Raw genomic sequence first — 26,771 nt, forward strand, 5'->3', positions numbered from 1 at the left:
GACACACACCAGATGACAGTGTTTGAAGAAAATGAAATGGAGTGAGATGCCTGTGGGCGATGGCAGTTTCGGTGGGGTCATCAGGGAAGGCTCCCCTGAGTAGAACACGTTGGACTCAGAGCTGAAAACTAGGGAAAAAAAGTCAGACCACGATCAGAGGGAAAACATTCCAGAAAGAAGGTGAGCAGAGGAACTAAAGCTGGAACTGGGGTGGTGCGTTCAAGAAACAGGAAAACCCTCAGGATGGCCGCAGTAGGGTTGGAAAAGGGGAGCATGAAGCGAGCTGATGGGGGGAAAGCAGAAAGCAGATCCTGGAGAGACATCAGCAAGAGTTTCCACTACGTCAGGATCAAACCCCAGTCCCAGGCCTTGTTAAAGGGCCTTCAGTCGTGTGACTTCAGCTCTCAGAAACTTTTTTTCCAAATCCATCAAAACAGTAGTAGTAAATATTTTTATCACGTGAGAAGAGTAAAGGAGAGAAACTATGCAAACTGCCTGGCACTTCGGCAGAGCCTGATAAATGTTAGGTCCCACCCCTTATGCTTTTCTTCTTTTAACAGCAAAAAGGAAGCCAACGTAGATTGTGCAGGTTAAAAAAAATGAGCCTTTTCTGGCCTAAATGCGCGAGGTCTTCTTTCCAGCAGCTCCTGATTCCTGGAGTTGACCTTCAGAACATCCTCTTCCAGGAACCCCAGGGGCCAGAGGTCAGGGTTGCCAAGATAGATCAGGCGATGTGATGGTGAAAAATGTTCCCAGGTGAGCAGGGGACCTTCAAATTAATTTCCTGTGTAACCCTGGCATTTGTGAGCTGAGGTCTCACAAGCTGAAAATAAAACAGTAGCTAACTCTGCAAGATAAATGCTTTTTAAAATCAACAATTACTTTGAGGTCTTTGGAGAAAGCTGCTTTAAAATGCAGGTTATTCTCCTTGATCTTCACCTGTTTCCTGCCTCCTGGAGGTTGGGGCAGGGTGTTGGGGGACTGGGTAGGCATGAGGGAATATGGAATATTCCTGACTTGCCAACTTCCCTCCCCAGCTCCCCTGGATGGCAGACTGAGCCATTTCTGAAACCTTCTTTATGTAAGACTCCTTTCCTCCTTAGTCACCTCCCCATCATCCCTTCACCTTCTCTGCATTCCCAGAAGCCCCCGACAGGTCTGGCCCTGCCCCATGGTTCTCACTCACTCCCTCCACTTTTAGCTTCTCCTCTCAAAATCAGAAGCATTTCTTTTTCTCCATGACTAACACTCTGCGATTCCATGTCCTCTTGCCACACACAACAAATGCTCACTGAAGGGCCAGACACCAGAGTTAAGTGTCCCCAGACTCTCCTGCTGCCTGCATTTCGGTTGAGTACCCTGGCAAAAGAGGAGGGTGGAAAAAACAATCACAACTCACTCACTGTCACAATGAATGGACCTGCTGAGGTGCCGACTGACTTTAAACACTGGCGAAAAAATAAAATAGGAGTTGACCTATGTACAACCTTTGTCTCCATCTCCATGAAAACTCAAGCCTTGGTCTTGCTTTAATAGTTGCTTAATAAAAAAGATACTTGTGGGGTTTAGGTATAGAGACTTAATTGTAGTGGGCTGAATGGTGCCTCCCCCCTGAGAAAAAATATGCCTATGTCTTAATCCCAGGAACCTGTGAATGGGACCTTAGTTGGAAAAAGGGTCTTTGATGATGTAATTAAGATGAGGATCGTGAGATGAGGAGATCATCCTGCATTATCTGGGTGGGCCCTAAATTCAGTGACAGATGTCCTCATAAGAGTGAGGCAGAGGGAGATTACACAGAGACAGAAGAAGAGGAGGCAGTGTGACCACGGAGGAAGAGACTGGAGTTATGCAGCCATGCAGCCACCAGAATCAAGACAAGGCACAGAGTGAATCCTCCTCTAGAGCCTCCAGGGAGAGTGTGGTCCTGCCAACACCTTGATTTTGGACTTCTGGCCTCCAGAACTGTAAGTGAATATGTTTCTGTTGTTTTCAGCCACCCAATTTGTGGTAATTTGTTACAGCAGCTACAAGAAACTAACACACTGTGTTTAGAGGAAGCATCTAAGATACCATGATTTCTTTTGGATGAGGGATTTTATACAATGGCTCCTCCTATCAGTGGACATCTAAACTTGATCCTCAAAACCACAGACTCTATTATCAAAACCAATTGGCCATGTTCTGGCAGAGGAAAAGTGGTGCAGAAAATCTATTAAAAAAAAAAGAAAGAAAGAAAATCTATGGAAAAAATCATCATAATGGGAATTTGTTTTAAATCTCAGTCATCAGAAGACTGAGGAATCAGTCATTAAGGAGACCTGGAGAGTAATTCATTAAATGCTAACATATTTTAACATTTTGGGGGGAGATCTTTATAAAATGATTCATAAATGTTCCCGCCAATTAGAGATTACATGAAATATAATTAAACCTGTCTTTTTTTTAAAATTGGGGTATAGTTGCTTTACAACGTTGTGTTAGTTTCTGCTGTACAACGAAGGGAATCAGCTATATGTATACATATATCCCCTCCCTCTTGGACCTCCCTCCAACCAACCCCCCATATCTTACCCATCTAGGTCACCAAAGAGCACCAAGCTGAGCTCCCTGCACTATACAGCAGGTTCCCACTAGCTATCTATTTTACACATGGTAGTGTACATACGTCAATCCCAATCTCCCAATTCACCCCCACCCTCCTTCCCCCCTTCCCATATCCACATGTCCTTCCTCTACTTCTGCGTCTCTATTCCTGCCCTGCAAATGGGTTCATCTGTGCCATTTTTCTAGATTCCACATACATACGTTAATATACGATATTTGTTTTTCTCTTTCGACTTACTTCACTCTGTATGACAGACTCTAGGTCCATCCACGTGTCTACAAATGACCCAATTTCGTTCCTTTTTATGACTGAGTAACATTCCATTGTATATATGTGCCACATCTTTATCCATTCATCTGTCGATGGACATTTAGGTTGCTTCCATGTCCTGGCTATTGTAAATAGTGCTGTGATGAACATTGGGGTGCATGTGTCTTTTTGAATTATGGTTTTCTCAGGGTATATGCCCAGTAGTGGGATTGCTGGGTCATATGGTAGTTCTATTTTTATTTTGTTAAGGAACCTCCATACTGTTCTCCATGGTGGCTGTATCAGTTTACATTCCCACCAACAGTGCAAGAGGGTTCCCTTTTCTCTACACCCTCTCCAGCATTTATTGTTTGTAGATTTTTTGATAATGGCCATTCTAACCAGTGTGAGGTGATACCTCATTGTAGTTTTGATTTGCATTTCTCTAATAATTAGTGATGCTGACGATCTTTTCATGTGCCTCTTGACCATCTGTATGTCTTCTCTGGAGAAATGACTATTTAGGTCTTCCGCCCATTTTTGGATTGGGTTGTTTGTTTTTTTAATATTGAGCTGCATGAGCTGTTTGTGTATTTTGGAGATTAATCCCTTGTGAGAGAAGAAAAACTCAATAAATTTAAAATAAACATCCATTACCATGGTATGCTATGGATATGGCTACACATAGATAAAGACTTTTATATGGTAAGTGACTCCTTTCCCCTCCATCATCTCACTGCCCCCATTTCTAAACTGTATTAACTAATTGGTACTGATAACTTTGAGGGTTAATGAAGTACAGCACAACTCTCTCTCTTCTGCCTTACACACATACACACACACACACACACACACACACACTCCCTTCATTCTTTCCAGATTCCCAGAAAACCAATGAGTAAGAATCAATGAATGCACGTGTGATACAGTGCACTCTCGTAGGCAGTGTCTCAGCTGTCAAATAGGATAGACAAGGGCAGGTATAAAAAGAGGTTTGGTAGTGCCTTCTGGTAATTACTGCTTCTACCTGCTAAGTTGAATGCCTAAGAGCAGGAGCAAAGTGGAGGAGAAAAATCCCCCTGGACAGAGCAGAAGTGCTGTGCATGGAAGTCTGTTGTCCACTGAAAATCAGACTGAGAGATGCACAGCCATCCCTTTATGTGTGGCTCTGAAAAGAGGGTTCAAATATCACTCATGAAGGCAGAGAGGAGACCCAGCACCATCCAGGCTCCTGTCTGTGGACAAAAACAGGGTTTGGATACCATTGTAAGATGAGTAAAGAGAGGAAAACATCCACACCCAAGACACTCAGCAGAGGAGTAATGCTTTGAAAATAATCTACTACAGAATTCTGAAAATTTTTAGAAAATTCTTCTTCACTAATAGAGTACAAATAAAATAGGCTTCTATGTACAATAAAGAGTAATACCAAAAAGAGGAATCAGAATGCTTAGAACATAATAAAATAAGTGGAACAAAAGCTTACAGAGATAAGAGGGGAAAAGGCTAATGTACACCTTGTCTTGAAGGGGAGGAGACAAGCAGAAGAGGACGCTTCACCTTTGACTATGACACTTACAGGAACAGGTCAGATAACGCTTCTGAAAACTTCAATAGAAACAGAAAACACTAGTAGAACTATAAGCAGAATCTGTTTCTGTGTTTGCTCTGATGTCAGGCATTGTGCTAAAGCATGAACCTTCCAAAACTTTACAAGAAATGAAAACATAGTTCATGTCCAAAATATAAAAATCAAAGAAAGCAGCAAAGGAAGCACAAAGTAACAGAAAATAAAATACACTGCATATAACAATAAATTTAAATGGATTAAACTCTCTAATGAGCTGAGAATTGGCAGGTTACGGAAGATGAAGAGAGAGAAAGAGAAAAGAGAAAGGAAGGAAGAAGGAAAGAGAGAAGGTAACATAAAGCAAAATGTCCTCCAAAAAAGTCAAAGAATAGAGAAAGAAGTAACAGGCAAAGTAAAATAATAATAGTAAGAGTAAAAGCAGGACCCCAATATTAATATAATGTGAAAGAATTCAAGTGGGGGAAAAGAGACTAAGTACTTGTGGAAGAACAACTCCATTTCCAATAATTCATCTTAAGTAAATTATTACTGATACATTCAAAGAGAGAGCTCTAATAATGGTCATTGCTATCTCTTTATAATAGAGAAAAAATTGAAAATAACCTCAGTGACTAATAATTAATTAAATAAAATATTGTATAACATAGAACAAGATACTATATAGCTGTAAAAATATGTTTTACAAGCATATTTGGTGACTTGAGAAAATACTCATGATCTATTTTACAGTAAGTTAAAAACAGGTTGCTCATCAACCTGTATTATACCATCTGATTTTCTTTTTCAAAAAATTGTCTACCCATTAACACCAAAAAAAGTAATCACGGCAAATTACACGCATTCTTTGATATCTCTTTCCTTGCTGCATTTTCTTTTTCCTGCTCTGTTTGTTCCCTATACTTACGTCAGCAAATAATTTTAAGCTGGCCTACATCTAAATATTGTTAAACTAAATGCTGTCTCTACTTGTTTATTAGATAAAGTTTGTATAATACAGAGAAGAGTGAAAAGAAATTTTGCCTCCTTTTATGCCACTGCTCTCCTCCAGTCAACCCCATCAAAGGGGCCTCCATAGGCTGTGTGGCTTATAAACAATGGAAATTCATGTCTCACAGTTCTGGAGGCTTGGATATCAGAGTGCTAGCATCATCCGGTTCTGGTGAGATCCCTCTTCTAGGTTGCAGACAGCCATTTTCTCATTGTGTCCTCACATGGCAGAGAAAGTGAGAGAGCTCCCCGGGGTCCCTTTTATAAGGGCACTAATCCCATTCATGAGGGCTCCACCTCCACGAAAATTCAATGTATGAATTTGGGGAGGACACAAACATTCAGTCCATAACAGAGGGTTTTTTTCAATTTACTGTTATTTTTAAATGGCTCTGTAATGACATTCTTGAACATAAGTATTGCACAATGCCTTATGATATATTCCATGAAGTAATTCAAAAGATATGTACTTCAAGGATTTTGAGATATATTGACTAATTGTCACACCAAAAGGGTGAAGGGGACCCATTTCCCCACAGCTATGCCAAATGAGGCTATATATTCACATAAAACAACACTAGGGGCATGAGTGTTCCCCAAGATGCCTGTGGGTAGAAAGTGTTTTATAGCATATTTGGAGTATCTCCAAGCTTATGTCCTGATTTGGATAATATTAAAATCGATTTACATTCCTCGATTAACTGTTTGAGGGATATGACAACACCAGAGTATACAAAGATATTGAAGAACTCACTCTGCCCCAATACTTGAATAGAACCTATGCTATTGATAATTATAAACACCCCCTTAGGGGAAGGATTATTAATTTAGATTTAAACTAAAATTCTGTTTTTAAATTATATTCCCAAATATGATGTTATTATTTCCTTTTCTATGTAAAAACACCAAGCAAAATATACATTGTTACCACCTGCTGCTAGTTCAATACTATTTCCAAAATTAAACAGTACAAAAAAAGAATTCCCAGAATAGAGACCCAAACAGAAAAATAAGTTCTGTATGTAGGCTAAACCACAGCAATAACATGAACAGGAAGGTGTGATTAGACTACATTGAGAGATCTGCTTGCTTGTTTTTCTCCTATACTTCCATGCTTCTGCAAACACGTGGAATGTTCCTTGATTACAGTTAAGAAACTGCAACTTTTTATTGTATTGCATTCCTGATGGACTGCAGTGAAATCTTGGAGCTGATGTGACAGATAGCTCATCTCAGCACTGGATTACGACACCAGAGGAAATTTTAAGAAAAGACTTCTAAATCCAATATATCCCATGAAAAGGGACACAGTAAACCCACAAAGAGAGCAAATTGGTATATATTTAATTATCAAGGAAGGAAAGAAGAATTAACCCAGAAAAGTTAAGAACTTGACCACTTGAAGTAAACATAAAAGAAACCCATAAAAGTTGCCATATCCATTATAAAACACATCACCTATTTGAATAAAAGTTAGTTGCACACATGAAACTTTACTGTTGAGAATTTTCAAGGACTAGACTGTAAATACTAATCCATATGATGAAGAAATATTTATAATGCAAATGAATCCTATCTATACATACTATAGAGGGTTTATAAACAACAAAACTCTTGGTACTGGGACATCTTCTGAATTTTTAGAAGTAGTGAAATATTTTATTTTAAATATGCACACAAGCAAGGGAAGCTCTCCAGCACTTCTTAACTTTTACCACATCCTTTCCTTCAACTGCTTTCTCTAAATGGCAGCAACTTGCAACTTTGGGTTCTACAAATAGAAGGTGCCAGTGTAGCATGGGCACCTCACACCAAGTCAAGATCGTCCAGACTAGAAGAAAGATTATCTTTCTTGGTATAGAAAAGAATTATGCGCAAAAACTGTTACCTTAAGCATGATGAAAAACTTGAATCCTTTTTTAAAGTCTGTATACATAATCATCTATTTTTTATATAGATTTTCCATGCAGAAATTTGGAAAACCCTAGGAACGAAGACTTGAGATACAAGGTATTGGAAGCTAATACTCTACGAATCACAATGGAAGAAAGTAAAAATCTCCTGGGTCTACAACTTAATCATCCAGGTAAAATGTCCTAAGTAGAAGGCACAAAGAAGGGAGAGGAACAGGGAAGGGAAAGCCATGACTTCCCTCAGCTCATACTGTAGGGCTTCCATTGCTGACCACAGGGTAAAAAGAGAGCAGCAAATCAAGCCCCTGGGAAGAACTTACTGGAGAAGGAATAAGGCAGGTGCCCCTTAACTCCCGTGTGAAGATGGGATCAAAGAAGTAAGGGCTATCACTTTGGCTCTAATAAAACCCGAGTAAAGTATCTTCAAGGCTTTCATACTAAAACTGCAGAAGCATGTGAAGCTCTAGAAAAATTGACATAATAATTGCTTTATGATGTCTGGAAACTCTGCAGGTGGATAAAAGTTAAAAATTGGAGTTTAACCTTGACTAAGTCAAGCAGTAATTAATAATGCACAAGATGGGTGAGTGGTCGTGCTTATGCACCTGTGTGAAAACGGTCACAGAGCTAGAGGTGGGCTTTCAGATTACATGGTTTAGTGATTCGATTATTTTGGCTACCAGAATATTTTCTTCAGAAGAAATCTTTTGCAAGAGAGCATGATAGGTCACTAATGGAAAAGAAAAGGCCAACAATCCAGGGAAGAACGGAAGGCCCAGCACTCATCCACCTGGACCCAATGAAATCAACAAGCCACACACTGACTCCATAGCTTGAAAACCATTCATCTGGTCCCACACTTTCTCTTTACAAATGAACATAGAGAGAAAGAGAGCAGGAGAGAGAGAGACAGAGATATTCAGTGACCTGCCCAGAGTCATGCAAGTAGAACCAGAATTAGCAGTCAGTGCCTCTAAATCCTTTCTAATGTTTTCCCTATAACAACTCTGCTCACAAAGGTATTTCTTCACATCTTGTTCCAGTTTCTATTTTCCTCTATTATGAATATATAAATATATCCAATCCGTGTATGTGCAGTGTTCTAAATATTTTTACATAGAATTTTATTTTGGGGGAAAAATTATGGATAGACATGACCAACTCTTTGAGTCTCACACATTACTGTGACAATCCATCTTGGCACTTGCTGGAAGGATCTGTTAACAAGGTGCCATGGACAAGATACTCAGGTGGGAACTGTGGACCCCAGTGGGGCTTACTTTGCAAATCCAACCTATTTCACTATTCAAAATTGTCAACTTAGTTACTGGGGCGATTCGTCACTTAACTAAGGAAACAAATTTAGACTTTTTTCTAAAAGTAGATGGCAAAGGCAGCAAAATGGTATCTTCAACATGTTGAGGGAAACCAAGAAATTGACAAGCAAGAAATTGATACTCATCCAAATTATCCTTTGAGTAAAGACAACATAAAGACACTTCAAGGCATATAAAGACTGAGGGAATGTACCAGCCAAGGACCTTGTTTTTTTTTTTTTTTAAAACAGGAATTCAGCAAGAAAAAAGAGAACACAGAAGATGTGGAACTTGAGACAAACAGAAAACTTTGTTAAAAGTTAATAATTTAATTAAATATTGACTATAAAAAATAGCAAATAATAACTCTAAACTACCATAACAGCCAACAACAATTGTTAAGTACATGTGTTAACACCCTCGTTGTCACTGGGAGAAGGAAATACCATATAACTACAGACTTCTTTTTTTTTCTTGAAGGATGGTTAAGTAACTACCTTTAAGATTAAGAGTAACCTCCAAACACTAAAAATGTACTGTGCAGTTTCCAAATCATCTGAAGAAAATGAAATATTAAAAACTGTATCTATATAACAAAAATCAGGGGAGGAAGAGGGGAGGCAAAGGAAAAAGACAGTAAACAGGAAACACAAAATAAGATGGTGGAAATAAGTTCAAATATACAAGTAATCATAATGATTATAAATAGATTAAGCTCATCAGTTAAAGAGGTAATCATATTGATTTTTTAATCCAACCGTATGCTGCTTGCAAGAGACATATCTAGAACAACACCACACAGAAGAATGAAAATAAAGGGCTAAAAAAAGATATGGCCTTCAAATACTAGACAAAACAAAGTTGGCACAGCAAGATTAATATAAGACAATAGATTTAAGGTCCAAAAAGCACGAATACAACTAAATTAGGACAGTATATAATAATAAAAGACACAATCCAACAAGAATATAGCAAACATGAAATTACTCTACTTATCATAGCTTTAAAATATATAAAGCAGGGCCTTCCCTGGTGGCGCAGTGGTTGAGAGTCCACCTGCCGATGCAGGGGACACGGGTTCGTGCCCCAGTCCGGGAAGATCTCACATGCCGTGGAGCAGCTAGGCCCGTGAGCCATGGCCGCTGAGCCTGTGTGTCTGGAGCCTGTGCTCCACAACAGGAGAGGCCACAACAGTGAGAGGCCCACGTACCGCAAAAATAAAATAAAATAAAATACTAAAAAATAAAGCAGAAATTGGCAAAATTAAATGGACAAGTTGATAAATTTATAATCATAGAGGGAAATTAGTTAGAATATAGACGTTTGAAGGAGAAAAATTCACCAGCTGAATCTAATGGGTGTAATGAGAACCACACAGCGCAAAAAGACTCTATCATGTTTTCATGAACACATGGAACATTTACAAAACTAGCATGATTCCAGGATTTCAAAGAACTTAAATCACACATATCATCCCTCCGATTGTGATATAATCAAATTAGAAATCAACATTTCAAAGTAGCAAAAACATAACAAAAGTATATATTTAGGTACCTTAAAGAGAACTCTTAAATAAAGCCTGAATAAATAAGAAATTATTACATATCAAAACATGTGGATGATGCTCAGTCACTATTTAGAGATGAATTCACACCACTAAATTCATCTACTAGAAAAGAGAAAGATTAAGTACACGTTCAACTCAAGAATCTAAAAAAGAACTAAAAAGTGGATCTAAAGAAAGTAAAAGCAGGAAAAAATGATTATAATAAAGAAACAGAAACAAAGAGATAATAGAAGGGATAAATAAAATCCAAAGCTGATTCTTGAAAAAAAACTAATAAGTATACAGGTTTTTAGCAAGTGACGAAAAAAAAAGAAGGTAATTAAAAGAGGGACAAAAATGTACAGTAGATGTTAAACATAATAAGAGAATACTATGAACATTATGTAATGAATTTGAAAACTTAAATATATACATTTTAGAAAAATAGATTTCTCAGTCTGACCCATGAGGAAATGGAAACAATGAGTAAAAAAACCATCACTGGAGAAACTGAATTGGTAATCAAAAGTCCCTCAAATCAAAAGACACTAGAACCAGAACATTTTACAGGTAAATTTATTCCAACCTTCAAGGAACAAAGAAACAGACAAAGTTTTATCATCCAGGAAGATTCTGAAAACAGAAAAAAAAAAGCAAATTACCCAGCTCATTTTATAAAGTTGGTGAAATCAAAATACCAAAACTGGGTAAGTTAGTATAAAGGAAAAAAGTTATATATCAATCACCTTAGTAAACACAGATGGAAAAACTCTAAATAAAATATCAGAAAATTAATTAATTTCAGCGGTGTATAAAATAATTATTAATAATTTTTTAAACATCATGTTCAAGTAGATTTAATTCCAAGAATTCAAAGGTGGCCTAATATCAGATAATTCATAATATACTCCATCAGAAAAACCATTAGTGTATATCATTTTAAGAGATTTTAAAAGAAAAATCACCGGCTCAATAGACACAGACAAAAGTGACAAAATTCAATCGTAATTGTTGATCAACATGCCTAGCAAACTAAGAATAAGTGAATTGTCTTTCTAGCAAATGCTTTTTATTAGGAAGCTGTGTAAGAATCATACTGAAGAGTGAGACTTTAGAAGCATTTACATTAAAATCACAAATGATGCAAAAGTGGTTATCACTACTTCCATCCAACATTATACTAGAAGGCCTAAAAATTCAGTAAAGCAATAAAGTGCACAAAGTTTGAAAAGAAAAAAAATACAAAATAATTATTATTTACAGATAGTAAGAATATCTACCTAGAAACTCCAAAGAATCTACAGATAAATTATTAAAATAAAATGAGTTTTTAGAAAGGTTGCTGGACAGAAAAATTACCATGTAAAAGTAATACTATTCCTTTACACTAGTAATATCCAATTGTAAATGTAATGGGGAAAAAAACCACTCAACTCAAAATATTAGTGAATATTTCTTAGGTATTCCTAGGAATAAATTTATCAAAATATGTGCAAGATCCCTATGCAGAAAATCACAAATATTCATTGAAGGATTAAAAGAAGAACTGAAGGACTGTGAGATTAAATACATTAATTAGTTTGATTATCCCCAAATAAATCTATAAATTCAAAATCAAAATAAAAGTCTCAAGAAGAGTTGATCATGGAACACTGTAGAAAATCCTTACATATGTTTATATGGAAAACCAAAGGCCTAGAATAGGCAAGAGAGTTTTGAAGAATAACAATGTTGGAGGATTTCAAAAATAATATTATGTAGCTGATTATTATAGCTTTATAATAATATCAAGAAACTATAGTTATTTGTGTATGGATAGACAAATGATCCCATGGAAAGGAATAAAATGCCTAGAGAAACAAACATGCCTATGTGGAAACTGGGTATGTGATAGGAGTGGTAGCACAAATCAACGTCACTGAAAGGTGCTGGGGCAATTGATTATGAAGTGTGATGGGGGCTGGGGATAACAAGTAGATCCTGACCTCACACCATACACAAAGTTCAATTCAAGGTAATTACAGATCTAATATGGAAAGCAAAACCCTAAAAGTTTTAGAAGAAAATATAGGAATAGACGCATGTGGACTTTGAGTAGAGAAGAATTTCTTTGACAAGATAAAAAATACAAAACAGGAAAAAAATTTAAAAATTGATAAACCTGACTATATTTAAATTAAAACTTCTGTTCAACAAAAACATGATGAACAACATTAAAAGACAAGCCACAGATTGAGAGAAAATATTTTCCTCATATAATCAAAAAATGATTAGAAACCAAGAAATATAAATAACTCCTAAAAATCATTTAAGAAAACAAACAAAAAGGACAACCTAATGGGATGTGAATGGGGAATGAGCAAAGGATATGAATAGGTAATTCACAGAATAAGAAAACCAAAAGTCCAATAAATATGTGTAATTTTGTCAAACTCACTAGTAATCAGGGAGATACAAATTAAAACAATGATGAGATACCATTTCACACACTTCAGACTGGCAAACATTTTATAGTCTGACAAACAAAATTCTGGCGAGGGATGATGTGGGAAAACAGGGCTCTCATATTCTACTGATGGGAATGCAAATTCTTATCAACCTTCAGAGAGCAACTTGAAGATACCCACGCCATGACTCAGCAATCCCACTCTTACAAGCTATGCCCTAAAACAGAAGTTATCAAACTTTTTTTATCTCGGGACCCCTTTACATTCTTAAAAATTATTCAGGACCCCAAAGAACTTTTATTTATGTGGGTTATATCTATAAATGGTTACATTATTAGGAAATAAAAATAAGAACTTTTAAAATATGTATTAATTTTAAAATAACAATAATATACCTATTACATGTTAAGGTAACATTTCTATGAAAAATAACTATATTTTCTAAAACTAACAAAAATTAGTAAGATTTTTGCAAATCTCTTTAATATCTGGTTTAAACATAGCTGAATTCTCAGATCTACTCTGTATTCAATCTGCTGAATTATGTTGTTTTGGTTGAAGTATATGAAGAAAATTTAGCCTTGTACTTGGAATAGATCATTTACCCATGCATAATTTTGTAACATGATGGACTGATCATTTGGGAAATACTGATGCACTGAGTTATACAGATCTTCCAAATGTGGACACACTTCATTATACAGTATCAAAAAATAATGTTCTTTATTAACATTATTACTGATCAGATCAGAAAAAGTCTTTAAGTATTAGGAAATGTCAACCTCACAGTGGCAAAGTTTTCCAAAATTCTAAGTTCTACTTGAAAACTCAAATTTTATCACTGGAAACAAACACTGCCAGTTTTTTTCCTTGAAGTGAAAGGCTTTCCTTATCCATTTTTGAGAAAATGTCTGCCAAGAACCCAGTAGTTTAACTGTCAATGTAGTTCAGCCATAGTTTACCCATCATTCTTTCAAGTAAATAAAGATGGTGTTCCATGAAAAAGAAGCTAGTTCAGCTTGTAACTTAAACAATTGCAGTGTGCAGCCAAAGGGCTATAAACACACTCCACACTGTTCCACACAGAATTATAAGATGCGTATTCAAGAGTTAAGATTTAATAAAACTAATCCATTTTGTTAAATGTTAAAATCATTTTATTAAGTACTTAAGTGCTTCACCAGGGACATTCTTAAATGAATGGCTTTTTTCTCTGTGAGTGCATAGTGATGAAGAAGAAAATGACTGCTAGCACCATTTGTGCCATCTCTTTGATTCATACTAAGGCGTCAATGGTTTCACTAATCATTGCTTTTCCCCATCAGTACAAATATCAGCACAGCATAAAGGGCAACTGACATCTCAGTATTATTATGAAAATAGTTACAACCTTGAAGACTCCCTGGAAGAGGTAACATGGACCCTGGGGGGTTGGGGGCTGGGAGTCCATGAGCCACATTTTAAGAATCCCTGCCCTAGGGAAACTTAGGCATATGCACAAGCAGATGTAATCAGCTCCACATTAGTTGTATAACAAAAAATTGGAACCCAACCAAATGCCCATCAACAGGAGAATGGATAAATAAAATAGTGTACATTCATCCAGTGGAACACTAGACACCATTTAATCCTTAATGAACTAAAGCTATATCCAACAACATGAAAAATTCTCATTAACACAATGAACAAAAAAAAATTTGCAAAAGAATAAGTACAGTATCATGCCACTAATAACAAGACTAAAAGTTTGAAAACAATACTAAACTATGCTAAATACTATCATATATTTTAATATTCTATATTGAAAGTACAAAAACGTGCATGGGAATGACAAATACTGAGTTCATGATAATAGTTTAGGGAGGAAAAGAAATAAGATCAAAGAGTGGTTTACAGGGGGGCTCAATTGCGTCGTATGTTTTATATTACTGAAAAAAATATATTGAGTATTATGGCATCATGTTAAGACTTAATAAAGATGTGTGGTAGGTACAGATGTGTTCTTTACAACTTCATGTGTGTATATTTGAAATCTCTCATAATTTAAAAAAAAATTTTTTTAAATTAATTCTTGGTTTATGATTTTTTTCAGTGTCCTCTCTGCTTTTAAAATCACCATTAATAAATATAAAATTTGATTAAATTGATGTTCCATAGATTTAGATGCAGAGAAGAATGAAAATGTTTTAAATGTACAAGTTCTATGGACAAAGGACTGTCTTCAGAGACTGACAGCAGACATTTCTCCACATCACCAGAGGCCTCCACAGCTAAGAAGAAATACTCTCAGACTGTTCCATTCTTGATCCCAGCCTATAGCCTGCTTGATTATTTGTGAAATTCACTATGATTAATTCACATTGATAATTTTGAAAAAAAGAGAAGGATTTTGCAGGCATGCAGGGGTGGGTATTGCAGGGAGAAAGGGGAGGTATCACGTGTTGAGCAGGGGGACCTAATGCCATAGTATGAAAACTGCCGTACCATGTTTAAGTCCTGCAAACTTCCGCAGAAATATTAACAGGAGTTAACTTCCTTTTGTATTGAAATGTAAATTCAATGAACTTTAATCTTTTTTTTTTTTTTTTTTTTTGCGGTACGCGGGCCTCTCACTGCTGTGGGCTCTCCCGTTGCGGAGCACAGGCTCCGGACGCCCAGGCCCAGCGGCCATGGCTCACAGGCCCAGCTGCTTCGCGGCATGTGGGATCCTCCCGGACCGGGGCACGAACCCGTGTCCCCTGCATCGGCAGGCGGACTCTCAACCACTACGCCACCAGGGAAGCCCGAGTGAACTTTAATCTTAAGTGTGAAGTCTTAACTCTCTCCTAATTACGAAACTTTTGCATATATTGATATGCAATAAGTGTATATTAAATAAGTGATACTTCTAGTTTTTTGTTCTTAAAGAGATAGCATTATATCCTTCAAATATTATTAATGACTCCTTGATTAATCACAGAAAGAATAAGCAACGCTTTTGGTTACCTTCCTTATTCTATTTCCCATTTCATTATTAATAGGACAGTTCCCAGAATGTGAGCAGAAAAAAAGGAAAGGAAATTAAACATAATTATAGGAATTTTAGGAAGGAGTCTGACATGAGTAGAACTGCAATTATTATTTTAATTTTATGTTAACATATCAATTTTATGTATTCATCCCCTGTTTTTATCCTATCCCAGTAATTAACTTATAGTCAATGTAATATTATTTACAAACACCCTGCACATTATTTATTCCTCACAAATGCCTTATACCAAAGATGGAACATTTAAGATATGGATCAGATGGTGATGAGCTCTATAATCTGACTCAAACCATATCATCCCTGATACTGCAATCAGTATCTCCTTCCTGTTAGTTAAATTCTCATCCCATCAGTATGCTTATCATCCCAGCAACTCAAGAAGAAACAGGGTAAATGAGATTAAGAGGGAGTACTGCACTGCATCTAATAGGAAGATGTATATTAAATAAGTGATCGTCAAGGTAACAGGATATTTAAAGTGACTTTTGCTGGACTCAAAGCTAAGGACAATGATAAGTCACACAAACACACACACACAGCTGAAACTGGACCAGATAAATCCTCAGGGTTTATCAAAAATCAGCCAACTTTGTTAAAAATAAATAAAATAGGACCAGTGAGAGAAGATAAGGCTGAGAAAGAAATTGATAATCCACCTGGGATGGGGCAAATACCATGACTTTTCCCTCCATAAGTAAAGACGGCTCCAAGAGAACGTCTCCTAGATGTTGCGTTTGTCTTTGGCATCTCCTCATGCTGGTTGGGCATCTAGTTATGCACTGGGCTTGCTGAGCCACCCTCTCGGGGGTGGGGGGGAGGGGAGAGGAAAGGATTGGAGAGACCACAGCAAGGCAGGAAGTGGGAACCATGTAGAGGAGCAACCTGCTCTCCACCAGTTGGTATGGTGAAGATGCATGGCTCTTCCTGGCCTGGCACATAGAAGGGGTCACATGGGAGCCAGGTTGCAGACCCACCATGCAACGGGCTGGCCTGGCCATCCACACAACTTTCACTCTCAGCCAGATGCTGTGGGGTGTTCCATAGAGGCAGAAGCTGAAGGAGGCTTCTAAGAGGTCAAGAAAGAGATGACTTTCCATAAGGAAATCTATACCATGGGGCTAGAGCCCCCTGAAGAAGCCACACCCTTAGAGAGAGCCCACAGGGTTTTAAAAAATGAAGCCAGTGTTACCCAATGGCACCAGCAGTAGCCCAGAGAGGAACCCCAGCTAGGGCCAGAAACCCAAGGGAATCCTTGACAGCTCTCCTGTCTCCTTCTCACAGCCCCACCCCAGAGGAGCTGGAACCAGGGGAGGGGGCAAGGGGGAGTGAAAGGAGGGGCCCTTACCCCTCTCCACTGAACACCCTGGGCCTGAGCTGAGGAGTCAGGGGAGTTTAGGTGGAGGAGAGAAAGAACACGTTTTCAACTGAACTGACGTGGATTTTTAATTACTGAAAGAAATCGAAGATCTAAGAAATCTGCCTGAGTTGTAATTAAGGGACAGGACTGAAAGAGTCAAAAAAAAAAAAAAAAAAGATCAATGATTAATGCAGTAGTTGAAATAAACAAAACCAAAAAATATCAAATCATGTCTTTTCATACCCTTACGAAATTCAGACTGTGCAATAAACTGATTGCATAGATGGCTGAGCGCTGGCAGAAATGTAGAAAGGGGTAGTTCAAGGGGAAGAACTGTAGCATGAGGAGGAATTAACCAGGCAAAAGTGGGGGCAGGTAGAAATGGGGGGAGGTGTGGGAAGGAGAAGGACAGTAACTCTGAGTAATCGTGGCAAAGATGGACATCGCACTGCATTAAGATAATCAAACGAACCACATTAGACAGACAAACTCACTGTTTGCTCAATTTCTGTTTCTATGCTACTTTGCACCCTACCTTCAATCTCCAAAGAGTAAGCTGTACTCAAGACCAGTTTATAGAACAAGGCTGAGTTGAGGTGTGGGTAGAGTAATGATTAAGAGCACCAGCTCTACAGCTAAAATGCCTGAGTCCAAATCCCGGCTCTTCCACTGAGTAACCGGGTGCTTCAGTTTCCTCATCTGTAAAATGGGGTGACAAAAGTATCTTCCACTTAGGGTGGTTGAAAGGATTAAATGACATAGCTAGACTAATGCCTGCCACTTAGCAAAAGAGCAATAAATGCCATCAGATGAGTAACTGGACTAAGGTATGTGAATTCCCTTATAAAACTTATAGGTGCCTAAGGAATTACCATGATTGAGTTTTGATGCTATTTAATTCCATGAGGTAATTCTCTTACAGAAGTGCACTATCTGAAGGAAAACATTAAGTATTTCTGTGAAGGTGTTACACAAAACTCATATGGTAGAGAGAACTCTTTTGAGAAAACTTCCAGTTTACTTGACAAGAAATTGATTCACATGACTATTTTAAACATTTCATATATGAAGCATAATCAAAACACAAAAATACATGAATAAAAGCCAATCACCGGGCTTCCCTGGTGGCGCAGTGGTTGAGAGTCTGCCTGCCGATTCAGGGGACATGCGTTCGCGCCCCGGTCCGGGAAGATCCCACATGCTGTGGAGCGGCTAGGCCCGTGAGCCATGGCCACTGAGCCTGCACGTCCAGAGCCTGTGCTCCGCAATGGGAGAGGCCACAACAGTGAGAGGCCCGCGTAACGCACACACACACAAAAAAAAAAAGCCAATCACCTATGAGCCAATACAGATAATACACTCTGAATAAGTACACATAATGAATGTAATCCACAAATGGCCCTTCATTTTAACATTCTAATGAAACCATTTTATTGCAAAGCTGGTATCAAAGTTATCAAGTAACAAGCACATAGTAGGTGCTCAATAAATCTCTGTTGAGGATGATGATGACATAACAAATCCTGTGTATTCAAGGAGATGTTTTTTTGTTCTGGGTTTTTTTTTTCAATGAATGACTTTTTCAAACCAGTTTCTAAGTGTGTTTACCTCCTTCGTGGATCCCATTTAGTACAGAGACACACTGAATCACTGTCACGAGCAACCGAAGGACAAAAATCAGAATCACCATTTATTTTCTTGTTAAAAAGAAAACTGCACCATGAATTTTGAACAAATCTAATGCATAAATACATACTTTGGGTGATTCAATGCCAGCTTATCCAATTCAAATGCCACCATACTATAAAACCCACCGAATACCGTCATTCACCTACACTTTCAAAATCTGCGAGTTATTTCCTATCCATTTCCATTTTTCCTTAAAGAAAAATGTTATGGCTCCGGTCTGGAAAAAATTGGACCTAGAATAAGAGAACTTCAAAGTAACATGCAGGTTATGTCTCCAAGATTGCAGATGGGAGAGAGAAGTGGGGGAAGACAGAGAGAGGGAGAAAGAGAGAGAGAATAGATGGATGAATGGATGGGAAACAGATGATAGATAGATAGATAGTTACATAGAAAGAGAGAGAGAATATACAGAAATATATGGAATTAACAGATGTGGGGCACAAGCTGAAAGGAATCAAAAACCTCAATTGTGTTGTATGTCAGCTCAAAAGTATTCTCTGACTGAGTTCGTGGTCATCAGAATGTCCAGATAATATGAACAACAACGTTATTTACTAAAGGTTTCCTCTGCTGCAGGCACTGCTGAGCACCTCACCTATGCTCTCTGTATGGATTATCTCATCAACTCCTCAGAACCTTTTCAAGTTACAGAGACTCAAAGCAGCTCAGAGTGAAGGCAGACAATTAGAGGCATGAGCTGCAACACCTTGGTAAATGAGGTGCAAGGGACAAGTTCCAAACTCCTCCAGAGAAAGATATCAGGTTTCAGGATTAGTGGAGAAGGAACTGAGGCAGAATCAATGCTGTCTACCATGGAATATTAGGACAATTTCTCTGCTCTTTGATGACAAGATACCTCATTTCAGAAACACTACCATGAATTTAGAAAATATTTCAATGAAATTTTATTGTATTAATCAGAAAACACCAACATACATTTGAGATTGGTAACATACATATGGTGCCAGAAATGGAATGATTCAGATGATGGACTATGTCTACAAAATGGTCATCCAGCCCAGCGGTGGAGCCCAAGGGTGCTGGCAGATGACAGAGCATAGTTCCAGACTCCACAAACTCTGGCTGGGTCACCTTGATCACTCTGAGTCTCTGCTTTCTTTATCTAGAAAATGGGGGTAGTAATACTCATCTCATTAAGTTACTAAAGATTACATAATATGGGCTTCCCTGGTGGCGCAGTGGTTGAGAGTCCACCTGCCGATGCAGGGGACACAGGTTCGTGCCCCGGTACGGGAAGATCCCACATGTGCGGAGCGGGCTGGGCCCGTGAGCCATGGCTGCTGAGCCTGCACGTCCGGAGCCTGTGCTCCGCAACGGGAGAGGCCACAACAGTGAGAGGCCTGCGTACCACAGAAAAAAAAAAAAAAAAGATTACATAATATTAGATTGAATCATAGTAAATTGCTTACATATGACTGTATTGACCAACAAAAATGGCAACTTCCTGTGGTTCCACCTACTACATATAAAGTGTTTGGCCATTAGTAGTGGGGGTGAGATGAGGAGGAAGAAGAGTTATCAATTCATGGACATGGCAACAACTCTATGGCTCCCCCTTCCCTGCCCACCCAAGTGTATGTGGCCATCAACAGAGAACAGAAAGTCAGAGAATCAGTTAGAAAAGACTTTATACAGTCGGTTTTGCTACCACAGTTGCAACTTTTGGTTGGATAAAAAGTTGAATTGATTACTAGGAGGTTCAAGTGTGAATTGAAAGTATTACCCAGCTCATCTCTGCCTGTGGATGTGTAGCCGAGGGTTGGCATTATCAATGAAGCACATTTCTATTGTACATGAAGCCGCAGTGGACGGAAAGAGGGCAGAAGGAGGCACAAATACAGGGACCAAAGTGGTTCCACCTCTATATGGAGTCACACGGAGAAAGCCAACAAAAGGTGGACCTAGAATTTCAAGATTACACAGCGTGCAGAGTTTGTGGGGGACAAATTCTTAGGATGCTCTTGCTATGATGAAACTCGTCCTCTCTTTCCTCTTTCACAGCAAAAACTGCTGACTGATGGATTACTGTTGAATTCTATTTCAGATAGTAAAGTAGGGGCGGGGGGCACATGCACACAGGGAACAGGCAGCTTCATTCTAGGCTAGTGGCTGATGTAGGTTCCGTTATTTCATTCCACTTAATAACATTATCTTGCTCCACTTTTTAAATCTTATCACAGGTACGAATTCAGGATTTTTGATCAGTTATGTACCACCTGGCAGGACTCAGTATGTCTCACTCACTGACAAAATAGACAAATCCCTGATTTCTTCCTTTCCCTGTGATATGGAAAATGCATTTGTCAACATAATAAAAGAACGCTCGGAAGTTAAGTCTTCATAATCAGTGTCACACTAGACTAAGACTTATTTACGTTCAAGACAGTCATCAAGGTACTATTGCATATTTTTATTAATAAGCTTCAGCATTTTCTAATTTTCAAAACCCCACAAAATGATGTTTACATAATAATCCTGAAACTTGTACAAAATCATAGTTGCTACTGGAAAATCATTTAAATATCATAACCTTATCATTTACTGTATTGTTAGTTCAGTGCAGCTATAATTAAGAGCTTCATTTTTGAAAGCTTGATTTATAATATGCTGTACATATAAAAGGTACAATTTTCCAAGACTGAACCAGGAAGAATTAGAAAATATAAACAGACCTATCACAAGTAATGAAATTGAAACCGTAATTTAAAATCTTCCAACAAACAAAAGTCCAGGACCAGATGGCTTCACAGGTGAATTCTATCAAACATTTAGCGAAGAGCTAACATCAATCCCTCTCAAACTCTTCCAAAAACTTGCAGAGGGAGAAACACTCCCAAGTCCATTCTACGAAGCCACCATCACCTTGATACCAAAACTAGAAAAAGATATCATAAAAAAAGAAAATTATAGACCTATATCACTGATGAACATAGATGCAAAAATCCTGAAAAAAATACTAGCAAACAGAATCCAACAACACATTAAAGGATCATACACCATGATCAAGTGGGATTTATCCCAGGGATGCAAGGATTCTTCAATATATGCAAATCAATCAATGTGATACACCACATTAACAAATTAAGGAATAAAAACCATATGATCATCTCAATAGATGTGGAAAAAACTTTTGACAAAATTCAACACCTATTTATGATAAAAGCTCTCCAGAAAATGTGCATAGAGGGAACCTACCTCAACATAATAAAGGCCACATATGACAAACCCACAGCAAGCATCATACTCAATGGTGAAAAAGTGAAAGCATTTCCACTAGGATCAGGAACAAGACAAGGAATGTCCACTCTTGCCACTCTTATTCAACATAGTTTTGGGAGTCCTAGCCACAGCAGTCAGAGAAGAAAAAGAAATAAAAGGAATCCAAATTGGAAAAGAAGAAGTAAAACTGTCACTATTTGCCGATGACATGATACTATACAAAGAAAATCCTAAAGATGCCACCAAAAAACTACTAGAACTAATCAATGAATTTGGTAAGGTTGCAGGATACAAAATTAAGGCACAGACATCTCTGTCATTCCTATACACCAACAATGAAAAATCTGAAAGACAAATTAAGGAAACACTCCTATTTACCATTGCAACAAGAAGAATAAAATACCTAGGAATAAACCTGCTTAAGGAGGCGAAAGACTTGTACTCAGAAAACTATAAAACACTGACGCAAAAAATCAAAGATGACATAAACAGATGGAGAAATATACCATGTTCTTGGATTGGAAGAATCAATACTGTGAAAATGACTATACTACCCAAAGCAATCTACAGATTCAATGCAATCCCTATCAAACTACCAATGGCATTCTTCACAGATTAGAACAAAAAATCTTACAACTCATATGGAAACACTAAAGACCCCGAACAGCCAAAGCAAACTTGAGAAAGAAAAACGGAGTTGGGAATCAGGCTCCCCAACTTCAAACTATACCACAAAGCTATAGTCATCAAGACAGTATGGTACTGGCACAAAAACAGAAATATAGATCAGTGGTACAGGATAGAATGCCCAGAGATAAACCCACACACATATGGGCACCTAATTTACGACAAAGGAGTCAAGAAAATACAATGGAGAAAAGACAGCCTCTTCAATAGGTGGTGCTGGGAAAACTGGACAGCTACATGTAAAAGAATGAAATTAGAACACTACCTAACACCATACACAAAAATAAACTCCAAATGGATTAAAGACTTAAATGTAAGACCAGACACTATAAAACTCTTAGAGGAAAACATAGGGAAAACACTCTTTGACATAAACCACAGAAGATCTTTTTTGACCCACCTCCTAGGGTAACAGAAATAAAAACAAAAATAAACAAATGGGACTTAATTAAACTTACAAGCTTTTGCACAGCAAAGGAAACCATAAACAAGACAAAAAGACAACCCTCAGAAAGGGAGAAAATATTTACAAATGAAACAACAGACAAAGGACTAATCTCCAAATATACAAACATCTCATGGAGCTCAATATCAAAAAACAAACAATCCAGTTAAAAAATGGGCAGAAGACCTGAATAGACATTTCACCAAGGAAGACATACAGATGGGCAAGAGGCACGTGAAAATATGGTCAACATCACTAATTATTAGAGAAATGCAAATCAAAACTACAATGAGGTATCACCTCACGCTGGTCAGAATGGCCATTATCAAAAAAGCTAGAAACAATAAATGCTGGAAAGGTTGTGGTGAAAAGGGAACCGTCCTGCACTGTTGGTGGGAATGTAAATTGATGCAACCACTATGGAAAATAGTATGGAGGTTCCTTAAAAAACTAAAAATAGAACTACCATATGACCCAGCAATCCCACTACTGGGCATATACCCTGAGAAAACCATAATTCAAAAAGTGTCATGTACCACAATGTTCACTGCAGCACTATTTACAATAGCCAGGACATGGAAACAATCTAAGTGTCCATCGACAGATGAATGGATAAAGAAGATGTGGTACATATGTACAATGGAATATTACTCAGCCATAAAAAGAAATGAAATTGAGTTATTTGTAGTGAGGTGGCTGGACCTAGAGTCTGTCACACAGAGTGAAGTAAGTCAGGAAGAGAGAAACAAGTACCGTATGCTAACACATATATATGGAATCCAAAAAAATGGTACTGATGAACCTAGTTGCAGGGCAGGAATAAAGAGGCAGACATAGAGAATGGACTTGAGCACACGGAGTGGGAGGGGAAGCTGGGGTGAAGTGAGAGTGGTATCGACATATATACACTACCGAATGTAAAATAGTTAGCTGGTGGGAAGCAGCAGCATAGCACAGGGAGACTGCCTCCGTGATTTGCGATGACCTAGAGGGGTGGGATAGGGAGGATAGAGGGAGGCTCAAGAGGGAGGGGATATGGGGACATGTGTATGCATATGGCTGATTTGCTTCGTTGTGCAACAGAAACTAACACGGTATTGTGAAGCAATTATACTCCAATAAAGATCTATTTTTAAAAAATGAATAATATCTGATTCATGTCACCAAACAGCTCATAGTTTAATTTAGTATTTCTAAAGCAAATAAAAATGAGAAAGTGTAGCGTCCGGGGCCAAAACCACCGAAGGTTCTGATTCAGAGAGCCTGAGGTGGGGTGCACAGTCCAGGGCTCACCACGCACTTGGAGAAGCACATTTTATGAGCTAGAGAGGCAACTGGAAAGCCTCTGGTCACTCAGACACATCACTGTTAGGGCTTTGAGCTGTTCCCCAATTTTCTCACAGCCCACAAGATAACCCTAGGTCACAGACACTAACGGTGAAAATCTCTTCTCTAAGAAGGACCTACTTTGTCAAGAAATTAGTGCCATATTGGGACTTTTTCATAGCAAACTCTAACTAAGCAATTCTGTAAATTCAATATACTTTAAGTTCTCTTGATTTAAGCCCATTCCATTTCGTACTCCCTTTAGTGAACACCAAGAAGAGCCACTAACCGATGCCTATATATCAATCGTCACACCTTCATATTCTGGAAGACCAATATTAGTTCTCTATTGAACATTCTCTTTTCCTGGCTCCGTAACCCTATTCCTTTAGCATATCCTTCTAAGGTTTATTTCCCAAACTATCTCCACTGCTGTTCTCCAGATTCTCTCCACGTTATTTAAATCTTACAGTAATTGGCAACTCAGAGCTGCCATTAACCCACACAGTGATTTTATGTGAAATAGAAAACAGCCTCCTTCCTTGAGACACTTTACTTCCATCTCATGGAAAATTGTCACTTATACTAATTTTGTTAAGACAAGTTGCTGCTGGCAGAAATTTGTCCTAATAAATACACAACTATGTAATGTCTGTAATGTGACTAGCAGCCAGATAGATAGATAGATAGATAGATAGATAGATAGATCCAGTTTGCCATGTTCCCTCTGCACACCACATTTGGTGTCTGGCCCTCACAGATAAACTCTGGGGACATTTGTGTCTTTTCAAAAATTTCTACTCTAAGTCCCAACACATATTTTCCACCACCAAGGAAAGGAGGTGGGATAGATCTTTTGATGATAATTATGCCTTACATCTTCAGGCAGAATTCTGTTTTTCCCTGACTTGCTGCCTTGTGGGTGGAATGTTTGGAAAAGGTTGGATTACTGGGAAATTAGTCTTTTTATAGGCGCCTTATTTATGGAAAAGAAAGAGTACTGTCAGTTCAAGTTCTCACTGTTTAACTAGAGAAAAATGAAAGGTGGGTAAAATCCACATAAACACAATGACAAAGAAATATTTTGTCAAGAAGTAAACTGCACTGTACAGGGATGTGTAATAAGGGCTGTAGATGTGCCTTAATCTACAAAATGAAGTGGAGAATTAACGCAATCAGGCTTGCTTTCTTTTCTCCCTCCTTTTTTCTCCCACTCTCCTCACTTTCAAAGAAAAGTGCTATATGAATAATTGAGGCAAGGAGATTTTTTTTTCCTTGAATAATTCAGGAAATTGCCTCAATTTTCCTCTTCACTTTTCACTACATTTACTTGTGTAGACTCGGAGCACATCTGCATAATGAGACGACATCGTTACTGCACAATCAACAAGGTATTTTTTCTTTTGCCTTAATTTTTCAATTGATTACGTGACACAACTGTATCAACCATACATTGATCTGAACTCTTAAGGGAAAAGAAAAAAAGAAAAAAAAGACTAGACTAGCCATGCTGGTCTTGCCCCACCCTTAACTCTTGCTGCCTGAGGCAGCATTATCTCGAAGCAGTGAGCAGCATTCTCTCCAACTAGTATATTTTATTATGTAATTAACAAAGTTGGCCTGTTCCCTTATAAATCAAGAGGATCTTGTGTGTGTGTGTGTGTGTGTGTGTGTGTGTGTGTGTGTGTGTGTCTGTGTGTGTGTGTGTGTGTGTGTGTGTGTGGTACGCGGGCCTCTCACTGTTGTGGCCTCTCCCTTGCGGAGCACAGGCTCCGGACGCGCAGGCTCAGCGGCCACGGCTCACGGGCCCAGCCGCTCCGCGGCATGTGGGATCTTCCCGGACCGGGGCACGAACCCGTGTCCCCTGCATCGGCAGGTGGACTCCCAAGTACTGCGCCACCACGGAAGCCCAAAACAAGAGGATCTTAACTTAATTCTGGGGAAACTGGACACAAGATGATGTAAGAATGACTCCAAACTGCTTTTGTAAGCCAATAAAAATTTGATTGGCATCAGACCCATTATAGATTCTGTATCAGAAATTTGGTTTCACATTCAGAAATGGCTCAAACACCTTGCCTCAGTTTAGTAAGCTCAGCTTACAGGGGTTTATCAGTAATTTTTCTAAAGCCAGACCTAAAACATAGATTCCTGTTTACATCTACAACAAGGTATCTACTTAGATACTTCATTATTCAGAGTGTTTCCAAATATCCAGTGTGGTTACAAATATTTCAACATATCTTTTCACTCTTGCTGCTGCATAACTCATGGAAACTTCCCATGTTACTGTTTCTGAAGAAGTCTTCCTCACTAATTAAGCACTCACAAGACGTAAGCAC

The sequence above is a fragment of the Globicephala melas genome, chromosome 14, assembly GCF_963455315.2.
Source record: "Globicephala melas chromosome 14, mGloMel1.2, whole genome shotgun sequence".
NCBI classification, from domain to species: Eukaryota; Metazoa; Chordata; class Mammalia; order Artiodactyla; family Delphinidae; genus Globicephala; species Globicephala melas.